Here is a 17,560-nt window from a genome sequence, read left to right as displayed (position 1 = left end):
AGTGTTTGAGCCATGCTAGGTTATTGCATGTAGCATAACTAGGCTAGATCAGATGATTCTAGAATTGGCTACAGGAGGGCAGAGGCACTAAATAAAGACATGAGCCAAAGCTTTGATTCAATTTATTGCCATCACCATTTATCAATAAACAAAAGAAAATAAGCAAAATAATAATTTACAGAACTGTGTCCCTGAGAAAATAGCGCAGGTGGTGGCATACACTATGTGCCTCTGCAACACGTTTGGCTGTAATGACGATGGTGCCCTTGGTCGGGAAATGAAAGAAATGGGGTCCGAGATTATTCCGGGGACGTTGGTGCTCAAAAAGAAGGTGATCCAGGTGTCAGCAAGAGACAGCCACACGGCTGGAACTGTATACATATGGGGCATCGTGACGGCGTTACAGGTCTCCTGGATCATTTCAAAACTGATGTTCCAACAAAAGTTCCCTTGACAGAAACAGTCGTCAAAGTTGCATCAGGTAATGACAATACTGTAATGTTGACCAGCAAGGAATTTTTTTTATTTTTTATATACACATCAGGAACAGGTAGGAAGGGTGTTTTCGCATTTCTCATATCGGGGAGGCGGGAAAGGCCCCAATCGACTGTTGATTCCCCAGATAGTCAGGGTCAAAGGGAAAGTTCACTTCATAGATGCCTTCTGTGGAGCTTACATCACATTTGCCCTGTCCAAAGATGGACACTTGTATGATTCGGCCTCTCCAACCAGTTGGGCATCCAAAACCCAAACGAGCATTTTGTCCTTGTGAAACTGGCCTCCTTCCAAATGTCCACTTCAACCTGGGTTGACTTCTCTAGAGGACAAGATCACATGGTCTGCCTTAACTGTGAAGGACAGGCGCACATTATGGGCGCCTTTGCCTTGATGAAGAGGCTGAAGTTAAAAGTGAGCCCACAGCCGTCAGTAGGGATTTTACGAGCTTGCAGAGTGACATGTGGAGCATCCGTCAGCTTTGCTGTCAGCAAGGGAGGGACCGTGTATGCTTGGGGAATGGGCATCAAGCAACTTGGCACGGGTGAGGAGGACTACGACAAGCAGCTGGAAAACTGCAGCAATGATAGTGTCCAGTGGAGGGCAGCATACGGTCCTTTTGGTCAAAGACAAACAGGAAACCTGATGAGGTAAGCTAAATCAGTGGTCCCCAACCACCAAGCCGCAGACCGGTACCAGACCGTCAGATCGCACAGTTGAAAGAAAAACAACTTCTTGTACTTCCGGTTAATTGACTAGCCGAGGCTAAAAAAAATATTTTGAAAAGTGACCGGATTCTCTCAGTTTACGACAGACTCTTGACGCATGTCAAGATGCTAGTTGCGTAGCGCTGATGCTAATTGACAAGTTAGCAAAATGAGTGAAAAACAAAAAAAACAGACTTATTTGGAAAGTTTCTTTGCAACGGACAAAAGGCCCAGTGATGAGACAACACACGAGCAGAAAAACAAAAGTGTATAGACTTACAGCCACAGGTGATTTCCACGCATGATAGCCCGTTCTGCGGGGAGCGGCTCTAAATTTAGCGTTATGGTAAGTGAGGTACTCATGGACTTTATATTTGGTCTGTGGTGCCTTGTTATGGTGGTGCATTGAAGGAAAGCGCTGCCAATATAATTATATAAAAATGTGGCTTCACATTTATTGTTATATCTACAAAACACGCCAGTTTTTGTGTTGCTCGTATCATTCATAAGCATTACCATATTAAAGCGTTGTTTGTGCTGCTAGTACAGGTACATTAAAATACATAGCGGATTTGAGTTTGTAGCCTTTTATCAATCAGCTGCCAAACAGTTACGTTACCATAAAACCAAACATAGTTAATTTGAAAAGTCATAGTTCTTTAGACTGATCTGTAGCAGCAGCTAGCTGCTCCTTTGCTTCTCTCCCACCTAATTGTAGAGAGTGAAGCCAAGGCAGCTTATATAGTGTCTAACTGGTGATTAGTTGACTGAAAACAGGTGCTGTGTGGCATGGTGTGTTTAGGTACTGGCGGGAGTGTGGGAAAAAGCACTACCCAGGCAAAAAGTATTACAGCTCCAAAGTTGCAATGTTTGCACTGGCTTGTGATAATTTCCACAATGAAAATGCTAGGGGTGTGCTAATTTTTTTTTTTTATATGGGAACATATCATTGTGGACCTCTTTACAATAGGCTAGACGTATCAAAATGGAGGCGTCAGACAGAGATGTCAAAAGTAGCCTACTAGGCTACTAGTGCTCAACTCAAGTAAAAGTACTGTTAATTGTGCAAAAAAATACTGATAAAAGTAGAACTACTGAAATCACTCCCTTACTTAAGTAATAATACATCAGATTTATATAGCTCTATTCCAGACACTCAAAGATGCTTTACGTTACATACATTATTCATGCACTCACACATTCACACTGTGGTGGCGGTAAGCTACTAAAGTAGCCACAGCTGCCCTGGGGCAGGCTGACGGAAACGTGGCTGCCAGTGTGTGCCTACGGCCCCGAAGACCACCACCAAGCATTCGCACCTTCCATACACCAGTGTGAGTTGCACAGCAGGTAATGTGTGTGGAGTGCCTTGCCCAAGGACACAACAATACATGACTTGGGTAGAGCGGGGGTCAAACAACCAACCTTCTGGTTACTGGACAACCGGCTCTACCCCTGAGCCGCGGGCGCCACAAGTAAAAGTACAAAAGTACCAACTTGAAAATGTACTTAAGTAAAAGAGTAAAGATTTTCCAGCCCTAAAATAAAACCCACATTTAAATTTATTAACTTTTTATTTTCCTAAACCCAGAATTCTTATCAACTGAACAAATCAGTAGTGCCATGTCAAGCTGCATATTTATTGCTGCCATTATATTTTTCATGAGCACCTGGGCAATTTCGTGTTTTCAACATTATCATTAGTTAGAAAATATTACTAATACAGAAAAGTGCAAAAAAAAAGATGCAAAAAGACTCCAAACTCTTATGAGTATGTATAAACAATGACTGCATTGGGAACATATTCAAAAATAAAAACGAGCAAAATTTGTTATTAAGCCTAAACTGATGCACGTTTTCTAGGCTGTGTGAATGGATGCATGCTCTTTTAAAACAAATGGTTTGAACGGAACAAACTGTCAACGATTCTGGTGGAAAACAATCAGTTTGTGTGATTTTGAGATATGTGTTGTCATGGCAACTTAGGTTGGCAACTGATGGCAAATACTTTTGTTTAACTTTGGTGAACATATAATCTGCTTACTGTTCTACCTTGAAAGACACAATTTGATGATCTGATTTAAGCGGTTCAGAAAATGAATGGATGGATGATTTGACCTGCAATCTCGTCTTTTCTGATGGAGCAATAGAGTATTGGCGGTGAAGGCACTCTTGAGTTATTGGTGAACTCTGTTATTACACCTCAAAACAGATCAGCAAGATTAAACATTTTGAAAAATGTATTTAAGGGCCACTCATCCCCGAGTACAATACGTTCTGAGCTTTTTCATTTCATGCATGGCAATTGCGGGTAACAATAATAGCTGGACACAATTTGTTGTGTGGACACCATGGCATTTGTGAGTGAGGCACGGGCAAATTGGACAACTCCGCCGCCGGTTCACATTTTCCGCAAGACATATAGCTTGATAGTAGGACCTAGTAATTTAGCTCATTAGCTGGCTCGCAGACCGGCAGCGGGGTTGTCCAATTCGCCACCACCTCACTCACAAAAAAAAAAATCAACTTTATTACGCTAGCTGGTAGCTAGCTTGCGGGCTAGAAGATTTACGGGCGGAATATTCAATATGTCAGTGTCTCACTTGCTGTTGTGGATTCACATAACAGTGACACTTCAGGGAAAGTTTACCATTTAGTACACAAAACACTGCACTGAAGATTTCATTCTCCAAGTAAATTGCTGTGAATGAATAGGTCCAAAATCAGCGCACACTTTCAAACAAGCAGGTGCTTTTTATATTCATTTAAGAAGACAAAAGAAAAAAACAGCGCATCTGTTGATGGTGTGTTTTTGTGTGTGTGTGTTGACAGTGCTGACTGGGAGCGTCTGTAGCCAGGTGCTTGCTGACATACTGGGGCTTTGTGGTTGTGGTCTTACTTGCCGTGCAGACAACCGAGAAGGAACTGTAGCTTTTTATTCCTTATTTCTCTTTACAGCTTGCGACTGTGTGTGTTTATGTCTTCCAACTCCGATCTACCGTTCACATGATTGTGACTAATGTCTATTTACTCACTGGACACAATTTTTTTTTCCTGGATAAATAAACATACTATTTTGACTATTTCTCACCGTTGGCACGTCAGACCTGTCGGTGGGCAATGTCCGACATTGTGACAAACTGATCACTCTGATTGACTATTAGCTAGCGTATCAGTGCACAAGACAAAAAGCGGAAGTGACAAACGTGAACAAATAGCAAAGAAGAATAATTCAGGCATTCATTTTGCACATTTCGTACTTTATCGAATACATCCTGATCGAGTGCTCAACACCGGTGTTTGCAAGTCAACTTTGTTGAGACTACCACATGCATCACCACATTCTCACAGTGGTTGATTAACTCAAGGTTTCTACCCAGAATCCTTGGTTAGCTTCTGCTAAATTGAGTCATCAACGCCACCCACTCACAAACTATCTACATCCTCGTTTCATCTGGTTCACAGACACGCAACCTGGCGCTCAACTTGTTTAAGTTCACTTTATTCATATACAAAGTTAGAAATTGACTTCATCCAGCAGCTTGTGGATTATTTGGAGTTTTCTCATTTCTGTTCAGGGAACCACAGATTCAAAAGAAGTGGCCGCAACAAAAGTTGCTCGGTAATTTACGTGCAAAAGAAGTGGTTTCCACAAACCCACACGTGTGCACACTTTTCCACTGAGATATGAACCCATTACAGATCAGCATAATTTTCTTCAACGTTGGAACAATGCATGAAAGATCATTAGAAAGCAAAATAGAAAACAATCGTTTGTTTTTAAATAATAAATACAAATACCAATATGCATGATCACTGATGCACCAAGGGAAGGATGTCATGGTAAAGGTACAAATCACCTGAGTTGTGTGGGGTCCTGTGCTTTAACAGTGCTCAAGAAGAAAAATGGCCCCTTTCTGACTTGGATTTGATGTATCCAGGTGATTTATAATGGCTGTAAGAACAACATCTATAATCTGTTACTTTCCACTTTAATCAATAAATTGTTGAGCGTCTACTCTAGCTCACACATGATCCTAATGAGGAAAAGCGGAATAGAAAATGGATGGCAAAATGAATAGATTATTGAACATCACACGAAGTACATCAATTGTAACCCAAAATGAGGTAGACCACTTGAACTTTCACAGTGTCAATAAAATCCAGCTCGGTTTTGACACTTTCTACCACAATAATCTGTCAATCTGGTCTGGATTCAGTTGTCATTTTTCAGGATAGAATTCACCTGAATCTTGCATTGCCCTTAATCACAAGACAGTCTCGAAGGGCTTCCAAAGCCCGCAATTGACAAAAATTAGTGTCACTCCCTGAGCCAGGCAAAAAAATAAAAATCTTAACGCACCTGGGAGGAGAAAAAAGAAGAAATCTTGAAGAGACCAGAAGGAAGGTTTCCCCCCTTCCAGGATGATTCCCGAGTGGGCAATATTTAACATAAACAGATGCTGTACAATGTCGCCTAAAACACCATGAAAGTTCATTTAATGAGATGAAGCACTACAGGTAGATAATTTGGGGAAAGTGAGTTTTCCTCAGGACCTAACCAAGTCCTTAAAATTGCATCTCAAGTGGACCAGGGAGCCAAGCAAAGTACAGGAGTAGTATGATGGAACTTTCATGTCCTCGTCATGTCTTGCTGCAGCAATTAACTGTTAGCTCTTCATGCTAGTCATGGGGAGACCAAAAAACAGCATGTTGTTAACAATCGTTGGCAAATGGGCAAATAGGCCCAAAGATTAAATGGAATTTTGTTAATATTCTTGATGTGCATTTGAAAGAAAATAAGTTGCGTATTTTGTTAGAAGTCTGCACGAGAGAATCGTCGCACCTTGAAAGTGTACAAGCCAAGTGCGTTTAAAAAAGAAAAAGAAAAACTTAGGCGCAAACGGGAGAATATGCCCGCCACCAGCACTGCCTTGCTCAATACCCCCATCCTGTCCTATCTTTTCCTGTCCTCTCGCATCCTGTCCTGTATGTTAGCTGTTGCATCATTTCCTCACAGGGGGTCCTCTCCGTTCAGAGATAAGAACACGACTCCTATGTAACGTTACTTGTCGTCGTGTATCATTAATATTCAAAAAATCTTCTGCTGTGAATTGTATCCTATGTCCCATGTCTGTTCCGTCTTTGTGTCTGTCCCATCAAATAATTTTCTGTCCAGCTGCATTTTCAATAAACATCACAGTGTGATCAACTACAGAGGGAGCATTTCAAACGCAGCAAAACTGTTCCAGCATAAAAAGGGCTTACAAATCCATCATTATGCATGGCCATGCAGGTGAAAATTATAGGTTAAAAGAAGAGAGAGAGAAGTGACATAATATTCAAAATGATCTTGAGCTGGGTAACCTGGAAAATGTTTCATAGGTTCATAATGAGTCTTCTGCCTCTTGTATAAGTGGTTTCTGCTTTTGTTGTTGTTTTTAACCTGTCGTCTTAAAGCTTGTTTTGACGGACCCAGGGTAGCCAATAAATCAGCACATCGTTCGGCTAAGTGTTCTCTAACTGACAATTTGAAATCAAACTCAAATTAAGAAATACATGCAATATGTGTGTGATGTTAAGATGATGTGCAGTAACTCCATTTTTTTATGTGTAGGACTCGGATTGCATGCAACAGTGCTATGAAATAAAGCTGTGGTTGCTTTAATTTGACAGCAATATAAGGCCTGGACGAAATTTAAAAAGTACGTTTATTCGCTGTAAATCTTTCGCTTTTTGGCTCTTCAACTGATGATAAAAGGGAGCCTTAAACTTGTTATGATAACGCAGTTTCCGTTTTGTTTGGCTATATGCACATGAAGTATATATGATTTTTAGCTGACCTGAGAAATTTAAAACCGCTTTCCAAATAATCTAAAAAAGTTAGTGACTATTCCAAATCTGAAAGTAACGCTTTTGAAGGCTTTAATTTATTCCCCAGAAGTTGTCTTGGGTTTTGCTGAAAGGCAAAGGTGTGTGTGCTAGATTGTATTTCAGGTAAGAGAAATAAGAGACAGGTTGGCATGGAGGAGACTTGACTTGGCACAGCTAAGTCCGCAGACGGATTCTGGTATGAGGTTACAGCGTAGTTTACCTCGCTGCGGCTTGACAACTCTATACACAAAGAAAAGGAACTATGTGCAGACATGACATGCGTATCCCAACAGCTACTGAGCAGCTAAGGGCTTACATTTACAGATGGCTTCCCACTGGGCACCTTTATTTCTTCTACTGATGGCTTCATTCAATAAGAGGTGTTTTATTTCTTAGTTGTCCACCAGAGAGAGTGAGGTGATACATGACTTTCAAAAGCAGTCATCAGCGCTCAGAAAAGCGGCACACGTGAATCACCTCAGCCATTACGTGGCTGCCATTTGTTCAGTTTCAGGTACTTGCTGGGCACTTCGTTCAATGGTAACACTGGGGGGAGGGCTGGACTGGCCATTTGGCGTACAAGGTAGATGCCCGGTGGGCCGGCATCTTTGGGGGCATTAGTATTATTTTTAACTCAATTTTTATGTATTTTTTAATTTAGAAGCAGCAGCCCATCAATCCATTTACAATATACTGTTGACAGCAAGTTGAACCAGTGGTGAACCAATGGTAGAGCTACAGTACAGGGGTGGTCAGAAGTTGATGTGAATACAATTTTATAGGAATCTGCCTGAATTGATCATTCCTTACAGTCAATGTAAATTATATTAATTATTTTCACACCATAGGAACAGTGATGTCAACTTGGCGCTTTTCTCGCTACATCTGGTGACTTTTCGAAGCTTCGTGATGACTTTTTGTTGGGCTAAAAACGACTAGCGACAAATCTAGCGACTTTTTCTGGTGTTCTTTAGGGTGTTTTTCCTCACATTTTGCCTCTCTTCTACAGTTTCCATTACAATTACATGCAAATTAACATTTATGCAAATTAGGCAATGATGTCATTTAGCTTATCTTGCTGTCCACAGTCTAGCACGTATAGATAGCCAAAATTCCACTGCTTTTTACGTTAACACCATACCCAGTGTATTTTTTTTTTAAGTGTTAAATGAAATTTGTAGACAGGCCTGTTTTCTTCACATTTAATTGTATGTCAATATATGAAAATGTTCATAAAACAAGTATATATCTGTTAAATACAGTTTTTTCCTTATTTTTTTTTAAGAACACGAGGATCCTAGTTCAAAAACTTGACATGATAGAGAAAAACTGAGATCAGTTTTGAACCCCTGCACCCAAAAATTTGTTTAAAAAAGCTATTAGACCTACCCCAACAAAAATGGTGTTCCCTAGTGTAATACAAGAACAGAAGGGGGGGGGGACTATATAACAATTCTGTTTTGGTTTAAAGACACTGTCAGGGAGTTTTCAACAATAGTGGTTATTTTGGTTGGAGATCAACCAAACAGTAGAGCACAAGAACTTTAGATGTCAGCTCAACCTTTTTTTTAAAGCAATGATTTAACATTACCGACACATTTTATTAATGTTGACTTTTGTTGCAATCGTGCAGTTAATGCATGCATAACGTTATCTTCACCTTTCTGATATCTGTATTTACGTCATGACTTTTCTTTTGGGAACAGGACTTCACAATGTGTGTTGTGTCTTTGCGCCTCCCCCGCCTCTCTTAAATCAAGAAGGCAGAAGTGAGAAACGGTTGAAAAGTGCGACAAGCGTCTTCCTGTTGTGTGTGTGCGAAAACCCCAGACGACTGTCTAAATTGCTCGCACGCAAACGCCAGCCGGGGAACCATGGCAACGGCAGGTCTCCACATACAGAAGGCGGAAGTGAGCCGACACTGAGGAAGTTATTGGTTTTTTGATGGCCATCGACGTGGTTTCATGAGAAAAACCTCGCCTCAGACGGAGACTGCGCAGATGCTCAACAGGCGTGGGAATGTGATCATTATAGTGATGATAGTAGCGACACCATTGGTATTACTAAAGGTCACTTCTGTGGAGATTATTTATGGAGGTTGCAAAAGTACTCAAGCCCTGTAATGACGTATATTGCAGACTCAACACTTAAATAAAAGTCAGAAGCTACATACCCTGAAATTTACTTAGGTCCAAAGGCAAAAAATAATTTCTTTTTATTATCAATTTTTAAATTTTTATGAGCGTTCATTGTGCTAATGTGTTCCCATAGCTCTAGCAAAAAAAAAAATGCTAACTAATAATAGCAACTGAAAAAAAAATACCTTACCTGGATGTGTTTGTAGTCATTTTGAATGCCAGAATTGTGTGTTTTTTAAACTGGCAAAGGTCATTCGAGTTACTCTTTGAGCCGACAACATAGATTTTTTTTTTCTTAAACAAAGCAATGAATGGGGAATATTTTGCATCTCCGAATCTGTTGTGTCATCATTATTCATACTCCATGGTTCATGTTAACACGGAAAGATTTTAACCAAGATCTTGATCAAGTTGTCAACCACGAAGAACTAAAACATCTCTCTGTTTTCTTTATTTTTTCACATCATGTCACAAAAAGTAACAAGCCGTTTTTGACAATGGTGGGAGTAGAACGTAAAATGCAGTTATAACAATACATTATGTGACAGCGACCGATACCAGTATCGACCTTCCTCTTGTGACCATTTTAATTTTATAATTTCAGAATTTATTTATATCAGGAACCGTACAGATCAATACACATTTCACTAAATATGCCAGAATTAGCCAGAGGCTATTTTTTATCTGCAGACAGAAGTGTCACTCTAAAAAAAATGGAAAAAAATGAAAAACTAAATAAAAATATGAATAAAATAGATAAAAATAACAATACAGGGAGTCCTCCAGTTAGGACCTACGACGTTTCGACTTTACGATGTCTGCCATTTTGTCCCTTGTCCGCCATTTTGTCCTCAGTGTTTCTGCTTAGCAAGTGCTAGCGCTTGTCTGTTTTTATGCACCAGGAGTATCTTTGACTTTTTCGCGAACTTTTTTTCACATTATGGCCCCAAAGAATAAAGCTGGCAGAAGGAAGCATCTTATATTTTTTTTGTTTATTCTATATATATTTTTTAAACAAAGTATATTGATGTAAATTTCGACTTTAACGGTGAAATTCGACTTATGCGGAAATTCGGGTTACATCGCCAACGTAGGAATGGAACTCGTTCGTAGCACGAGGACTCCCTGTACAGTCACTGATATACTACTAAGCTAAAATTACATGTTTACAAAACAAAAGCAGTACATTGGCTAAAATGTACTATTAAACTAAAGTGTACATTACAACCACAAGGGATCAAGAATCATACACAGTAACATGAGAACATTCAAAAAACAAGATGCAAAAAAAACGTCTACCTAAGTTACATAAACATAATGTTGTCACAAATTTTTAAATAATTACAGGCATTGCTGCTGTAAGCGGCAGACTTATTCACACAGGTGCTTCTCTGACACCTTCCCACAATGCACCTCCATTTTTGCCGTTACTGTGCTGTCATGGAAAGAAACATGAGACCTGTTTTAGCAAACCACCGAAACTTAGCCCATCTTTGACTTTGAACCAAGTTGTGTGTTTCACTTTGAGTGTGTGTGCGTGATTGTGAACGTGTGCTTAGCAGACTCCCACATTGACTGCTGCATGCCCGGTTAATCTGGCAAGACAACTGCTGGCTGCCTAATGAAGTGATGCAACAATTATACTATGACATTGCCTGAAAGCCCTTGCCAAGATTGCTCTGATGTCATCCCCTATACTGCACACACGCACACACACTTTCAGGCATAATTGCGTGTTGTCATGGGACTGCTGTGCTATGCACCAATCTATTAACTAGACTGACCTCAGTTAATTTCTTTCTCACCTTGTTTGAAGTCTCTCTCATCATTCACACACTATTTTCAAGATTTCTAAAAATAAAAATAAAAAAACTCGAGGGAACTGCCAACTCATGGCTTATTGCCGTGTGTCCTCATGTGGGTGTCTGGCTCATGGTGGATGTATGTGAGACAGAGAATCTTGCAACACAGTTGAAATTTCATATTCAACTCTTAGGTTCTCCTTTTCATGAGCCGATATGAGTCTCAGTCAACCAACGTAACACCACAGATTTAAACAAAAGTTGTTGGTGACATTGTCCCAACTCATTAATCACCATAATTAATCATCTAGTAAATTTTAATCATTCCAAGTAAAATCCAGTTAATTACATGTACCAAACCCATCAAATTCACAAAAGCAGTTTTTTCTTTGTACATGTACATAATGTGGTCCCCTGATTTGCTGACATCCTTAAAAACTCTTTTACTGCCAAAAACGTTTAATGACGTATACTAAAATTCAAATGAATGCCGCCAAAAACGTTAATTGACGTTTATTACGTGTTTTTTTTTCTCAATGGGTAGGGGAAGTTGTTGCCAGTGCTGCCTACTCAATAGACTTGTGACATCACAAACACCCACTAACTATGGCCAGCAGATGGCAGCATTGTATCTCTTTTCAATGGGATCCCGTTAGTATGGGATTACACTGAAACATGACCAATCTGACGAAAAAGAAAATTTTCAAGGACGACGTGAATGTTCAAAGCCTTCGTCACATTAAATCTAATTTACAGAGCGTCACTAGATAAAAAAAATGTTAGTGCCAAAGTCACTGTTGTGCAGAAGATGTATCTTTTCACAAAAAGATTGTTTTCTCCATATGTCATTCAAATTACCTATTTTCATATGGTGATAACTAAAGAACGGAATAAGGTAGAAAAAAACATATTTTCTAATGGACGAATGGAACACGATCTTTCATTTGGTATCCACCATGTTAAGGTAGTCCACAAGTAAAGTACACAATATTACGTATGATGAGTTAAAATGCTCGAAATCGGCTTGCACTGTAGGGGTTGTTTTTTGGATAACTTGTGGCAGTAAAAGAGTTTTTCTATTTTCAAATGCCCAAAATATTTTTAATGCATTCTGAGTAATTCTGGACTGTTTAGTCAGTCAGAAAATTACATAAACTTTTCATTTTAGAGATTTAAATTTATTTGGGAATATCAAAAATGCTTGTCGTATATTCTCAAATAAAAGTTCAAAAAACTTGTTGTGCACAGCTAATATTGCCAAATTGTGTTCTTAATTTCAACATGAAACATAATTTGCATACAGAAGGCTCCTCTCTATGATAACTATTGCTGTCTTTCATGTTATTGGATCAAAAATGAAAGGATACTTCATGGACATTCTTGAACAGACTTATACAGCTTTATACCAATGTCAAAATGTGTGCGTTATTTTCACACTTTCGGTAAACCAAAATATGGAATCTCAAAAACTATGTAACTTTCAGATTCAGGAAAATACCACAAGATCATTGAAACCATTTATCTTTACAGTTTGGAACATAACATTCAAGTTATTACCCTAGGGGGAAAAACTAGAAAAAGCACAAAGTGGTTGGGATTATTAATCAGGCATATGGTGTATAATAATATAAATTTAGAAAGTTTTATTGTACCTCTGTTCTAATGGAGAAACAGAGCATAGTAGAAGACACATCTTGCATCATGTGGCTATACATGCGGCAGAGTCAATCCATATCCCAAAGCCGCACCTGCCACAGCTTCGGCCTCAAAAGTTCTCTGAGCGGTGCCTGGTTTACCAAGCATGTCACCAAGCACCCGCGGGTCTCCTCAGCAGGAACCCCACAACTGACTCCCAACCAAAGTGCACTACTGTGTTGTGAGAAATCAACAGGGTTGCTGTGAGAAATGATCCAATTTCACTTCATTATCATTCATAAATTTGACATACTTTTTTCATCTAGACATAATCAATGCATTCCATTTGTGTTTGAGTATTCATACTTTTTATAGCATTTTTGTTTGGTTGTCTAATATTAAAATGGAAGCCTTGGCTCAATGAAGGTCAGGAAGCACAGTCTGAGGCGACTTGGGATGAAACCACTTGCACTTCTAACTGGATTCTGTGGCCAGACAGAGCAGCACCAGCTGGGGACAAAAAGACAAAACTGGAAACAGATCATGTGGATACAAGCACCTGTTAACAAGCTGTGCGCTCGCATGCGCGCGTGTGTGTATGTGTCTAGCTACGACGTGAATGAAAAATGAGGAAGAAGTTTATAGGCTGCTAAATGCCAGACTCACCACAGGTGAGAGCTCCTCTGTTGACCCCATTAAATTCTAACAAAATCGAGGGTCTGTTCAACTACTTTGTGATTTCAGATCCACAGCACAGAGCAGCAATACAAAGATTTTCTTACTACGCTTTCTGCTGTGAGTTGGCACAGTTGTAAATGCCATGCTGGGGTCTTCTGGAAAGTTCCCTGCTGTCAAAATGTGAATGAATCTTCAAAATGCATTTGGAGCACAGGTGACTCATTTATTGTAAAATGGAAATGTGGTGTTACTCTTCGAAGTATGTCCTAAAAAATGAGGTCACATTGCTGTCGAATGGCAACCACGTCACCATCCAATGCATCAGTTTATGCGTTATGTCTTTGTTTAATATTTGAGCTCTCTTGCCTGCGTTAACGAGATTGCCGAGGTTTGACATTGTGGGAGATCTCCCCAAATATTAAAAGAAGAAATTTCAACACAAATTGAGCTTATCATGTGAGAGGTAGAAAGGAAAGGAAAACAACAACTTTTCAATGCATTTCCACTGGAATGCCGGTAATAAACAAACAATCAAAAAAAGATACCTGAGCCTCAAAGGACCCCCTGATCTCACTCCACAAGAGGGGCGATTGACTGCTACAATATAAACTCAGCTATCTCTCGTTATGTAAACAGAATAAAGGAGAACAATGTCCTTCATGGCATTTACAGGCAATTATTTATTTATTTGTTCCTGTTGTTCTTGTTCCCTCCGTGAGCCGGCACCTCGAGGTGGAGGGGTTTGTGTGTCCCAATGAGCCCCGGAGCTATGTTGTCTGGGGCTTTATGCCCCTGACAGGGTCACTCATGGCAAACAGGTCCTAGGTGAGGGGCCAGACAAAGCACGGCTCAAAAGACCCCTATGAAGAATAAAATAAATGGACTGTCGTTTGGGCCTCCCTCTGGAGCCAGGCCTGGAGGCGGAGCTCGTTGGCAAGCGCCTGGTGGCCGGTTCTACACCCATGGGGCCCGGCTGGGCTCAGCCCGAAGAGGCAACGTGGGTCCCCTTTCTCATGGGTTCACCACCGGTGGGAGGGGCCAAAGGGGTCGGGTGCGGAGGGAGATGGGCGGAAGCCAAGGGCGGGTACCTTGGCGGACCGACCCCCGGCTACAGAAGCTGGCTCTCGGGACATGGAATGTCACCTCTCTGGCGGGGAAGGAGCCCGAGCTGGGGTGTGAGGCAGATAAGTTCCGACTAGACATAGTCGGACTCGCCTCTACACACAGCTTGGGCTCTGGTACCAGTCCTCTCGAGAGGGGTTGGACTCTCTTCCACTCTGGAGTTTCCCACGGTGAGAGGCGCAGAGCAGGTGTGGGCATACTTATTACGTACGTTGGGGTTCACCCCGGTAGACGAGAGGGTAGCCTCCCTCCGCCTGACTGTTGTTTGTGCATATGCTACAAACAGCAGTTCAGAGTACTCACCCTTTTTGGAATCCTTTGAGGGTGTGCTGGATTAAATACAATTAAATAAATCTCAAATTGGCTTTTACCATCAAAATGACCGAAAATGCCTTTAATTCGTTTCAGTCTCCCAGAATTTTTTTTTTATTGTTTTTTTCATGCATTTATTTACATACTGCACATTGAATTTGACAGATTTCAAAACCTTTTCCCCCTGTATTTTAAAAGCATAAACTAATTAAAGCTCTGCACCCTTGAGATATGCATTTAAGCATCTGATTTCTAGTTGACATTTACTAAACATCATCCACATTTTTTTTTGTGCTCAGCGGGAGGCAAGATTAAGTCAGCCAATCCTGGACATCAGCCATTGTGCATGTGAGGATACAAGACGTCTTTTGGATGTTTTTAGTTGGCGTAAAAAGCCAAACACCATCCGCATACATTTGCATGTGGACGTTCGGACGGGAATTTGGTAATTAATTATGTAATGAACGGAGAAAAAGTAGTGGCCCTAGAACTGATCTTTGTGGAACATCAACATGGCAGAATTTATAGCTTCATTGTTAATTTAGCCAGCTATTTCTGACCAGCATTCAGTTTACCTTTCATACAAATCTTTACCGTAAATATGAATCCACAACTGTGTTAGTGTAGGTTAGTGACGTACATACAAATTTGGTTTATGTGGTACGTAGTAACAAGGAGCCTCTTTATCAGAAGGTCAACCAGTAGACCAATATGTTTCTTATTTTAACTTTTGTTGATTACAGTTCTTGTTCTCATGTCATATGATTTGAACGGTCCCCCCTGCGGATGAGCCTCATCAATGCCTTTGATTTTGTGGTAAAGCAGACAGACTCTATTGAGTTCCATTATATTGTCCAGTAAAAGGCCACTCATGTGCGGCCTGGTTTTAGGGCTCTGGTTAAAAAAATCAAAACCAATCCAAGCTTTTAGGGTTACGGCAGAGGAAAACCACCACTCCGCGACAATGAATATTTTACCTTGCTACCGGCATTCGTGCAGCATTTAGTGACCACAGGCGGTGTTAAGTGTTCCTGACCAGAGGCGAAGAGGGCACTTAACAAATGATAATGCCCACTATCAGTCAGTGCTCTGGGCGGCCTTGTTGCCTGAGAGCTCCTTGGTGGCTGGAGCCAGACCACTCCAGGCCCACCACTGACCAGGCTGCTAACCACACACTCCACAGCCTCCAGCGCAAACACACCTCGACCTCCTGGTTGGAGGGGGGAATCTGGTCATCAGTGAGATGACAGCTGCCATTCTGGTGGCTGTGTGACCCTCTGACCACCACCTAACCCCCTTAAGAGGCTTTTGGCTAAGGTTGAGTCGTTTGTTTGGGATGATTCAATATCAAATTCACATTGCAGAAACATTATTCCAAACTCACTGCAATGCCTTCCTGATTGAGTTCTTCACCCGGGGGATGCCCAAATGCGATGTAATGTGATGTTGACCGGGAGGTGTGGTAGATGCCCACTTGCCATCCGTTTCGTATAACATGATAAGAATCCACGGTCTCTAGGCGGAGTCAGTCGTGAAAGGTAATCAGCTTCAACACACAAAGATCTTATCATAATATTCCTAAAAAGTGAAATGGCATCAAATGAATTGCACAAAAAGCATCTGTTATTGTTTGGTTCTCAGCCAATTGCAGGGCATATACAGTATATAAAAACAACCATACACTCAACGACGTACACTCACATTCACACCTATGGACAATTTAGTCTTCAATTAAACTAACATGCATGTTTTTGGAATGTGGGAGGAAGCCGCAGTACTTGGAGAAAACCCACGCAAGTACAAGGAGAATATGCAAACTCCACACAGGAGGACTTCGATTCAAACTAAGGTGCTCTCGACTAACCACTAGTACAGGGATGGGCAACTTAAATGCTGGAGGGGTCCACAATATTTTATCAGTGCTCCTGAGGAGGCTTACTACTATACCCCACCCCCATGCCCCCTTCCATTGCAAAGGACTCTTTGGATGGCACAAAACCTCTGAAGAAGAAACCAACATTGAGTGCGAGAACTCATTTTCTACATTTTTTTCCCACAAGAATCAACTTAATCAAAATTTTTATATAATTGAGTTACTATTTTTGTCCTGCATATCATTCCATATCAGCAAAAAATTATTAGGCCTACACACATTTAAGACAGTATAAGATCCAAACAAGACCTATCTGCCATCTAGTGGTGATTGTTGATATCACAGCTTAAAAACTACACTCAACCATTCACATATTGTGGATTTTTTTTTTCTTTAATATTTTTTCATGTGTAGTACTTTTCATAGTTTTCTGTAATAATCTCCCAATTTCCATACCATTTGTTGTGGAGAAAGTATATTGGATGTTCATCAGTGTTTTGTTTTGTTTTTATCTCTTTCACTGCCACTGACGTTTAAAGACGTCAAGTAAAAACCTACGGTTCACTGCCAATGACGTCAAAAGACGTCATCCAATGATTTTTTATTTTTTTTTTAAACGGGTAGAGGAAACCCTTCCGCATGTCTGGTGAAAGTTTCCAGTCTGTCTGTTGTGCCTAATGACTATTTTTGGCCCCTAGAGGGCAGCGATGACTCTCTTTTGACAAGATCGGGTAGGCGTCAGTAGAGGCGGAGCTAGAGCGTGGAGCAGGAGATGAGAATGGAAGACAAAGGAAAAATGGCGGCCGGTCGCGAGGAGCTCACGCCCGAGACGTTTTTTTCAAAGACCAAAAGCATCGCTGAAAGAGCACATTGTTGACGACGATGATCATCATCGATGATGAAGATGAGGGTGGTGACTCCGTG

The 17,560-nt window shown here is 40.7% G+C and overlaps 1 pseudogene; it reads left to right on the top strand.

The window, feature by feature from the left end:
- Positions 1-223: 223 nt before the first annotated feature.
- On the top strand, positions 224-1,141 carry LOC144044861 (regulator of chromosome condensation pseudogene; annotated as a pseudogene).
- Positions 1,142-17,560: the final 16,419 nt, after the last annotated feature.

This window comes from Vanacampus margaritifer, chromosome 1 (assembly GCF_051991255.1).
Source record: "Vanacampus margaritifer isolate UIUO_Vmar chromosome 1, RoL_Vmar_1.0, whole genome shotgun sequence".
In the NCBI taxonomy this organism is placed as follows: Eukaryota; Metazoa; Chordata; class Actinopteri; order Syngnathiformes; family Syngnathidae; genus Vanacampus; species Vanacampus margaritifer.
This window is presented reverse-complemented; position numbering and strand designations above follow the sequence as displayed.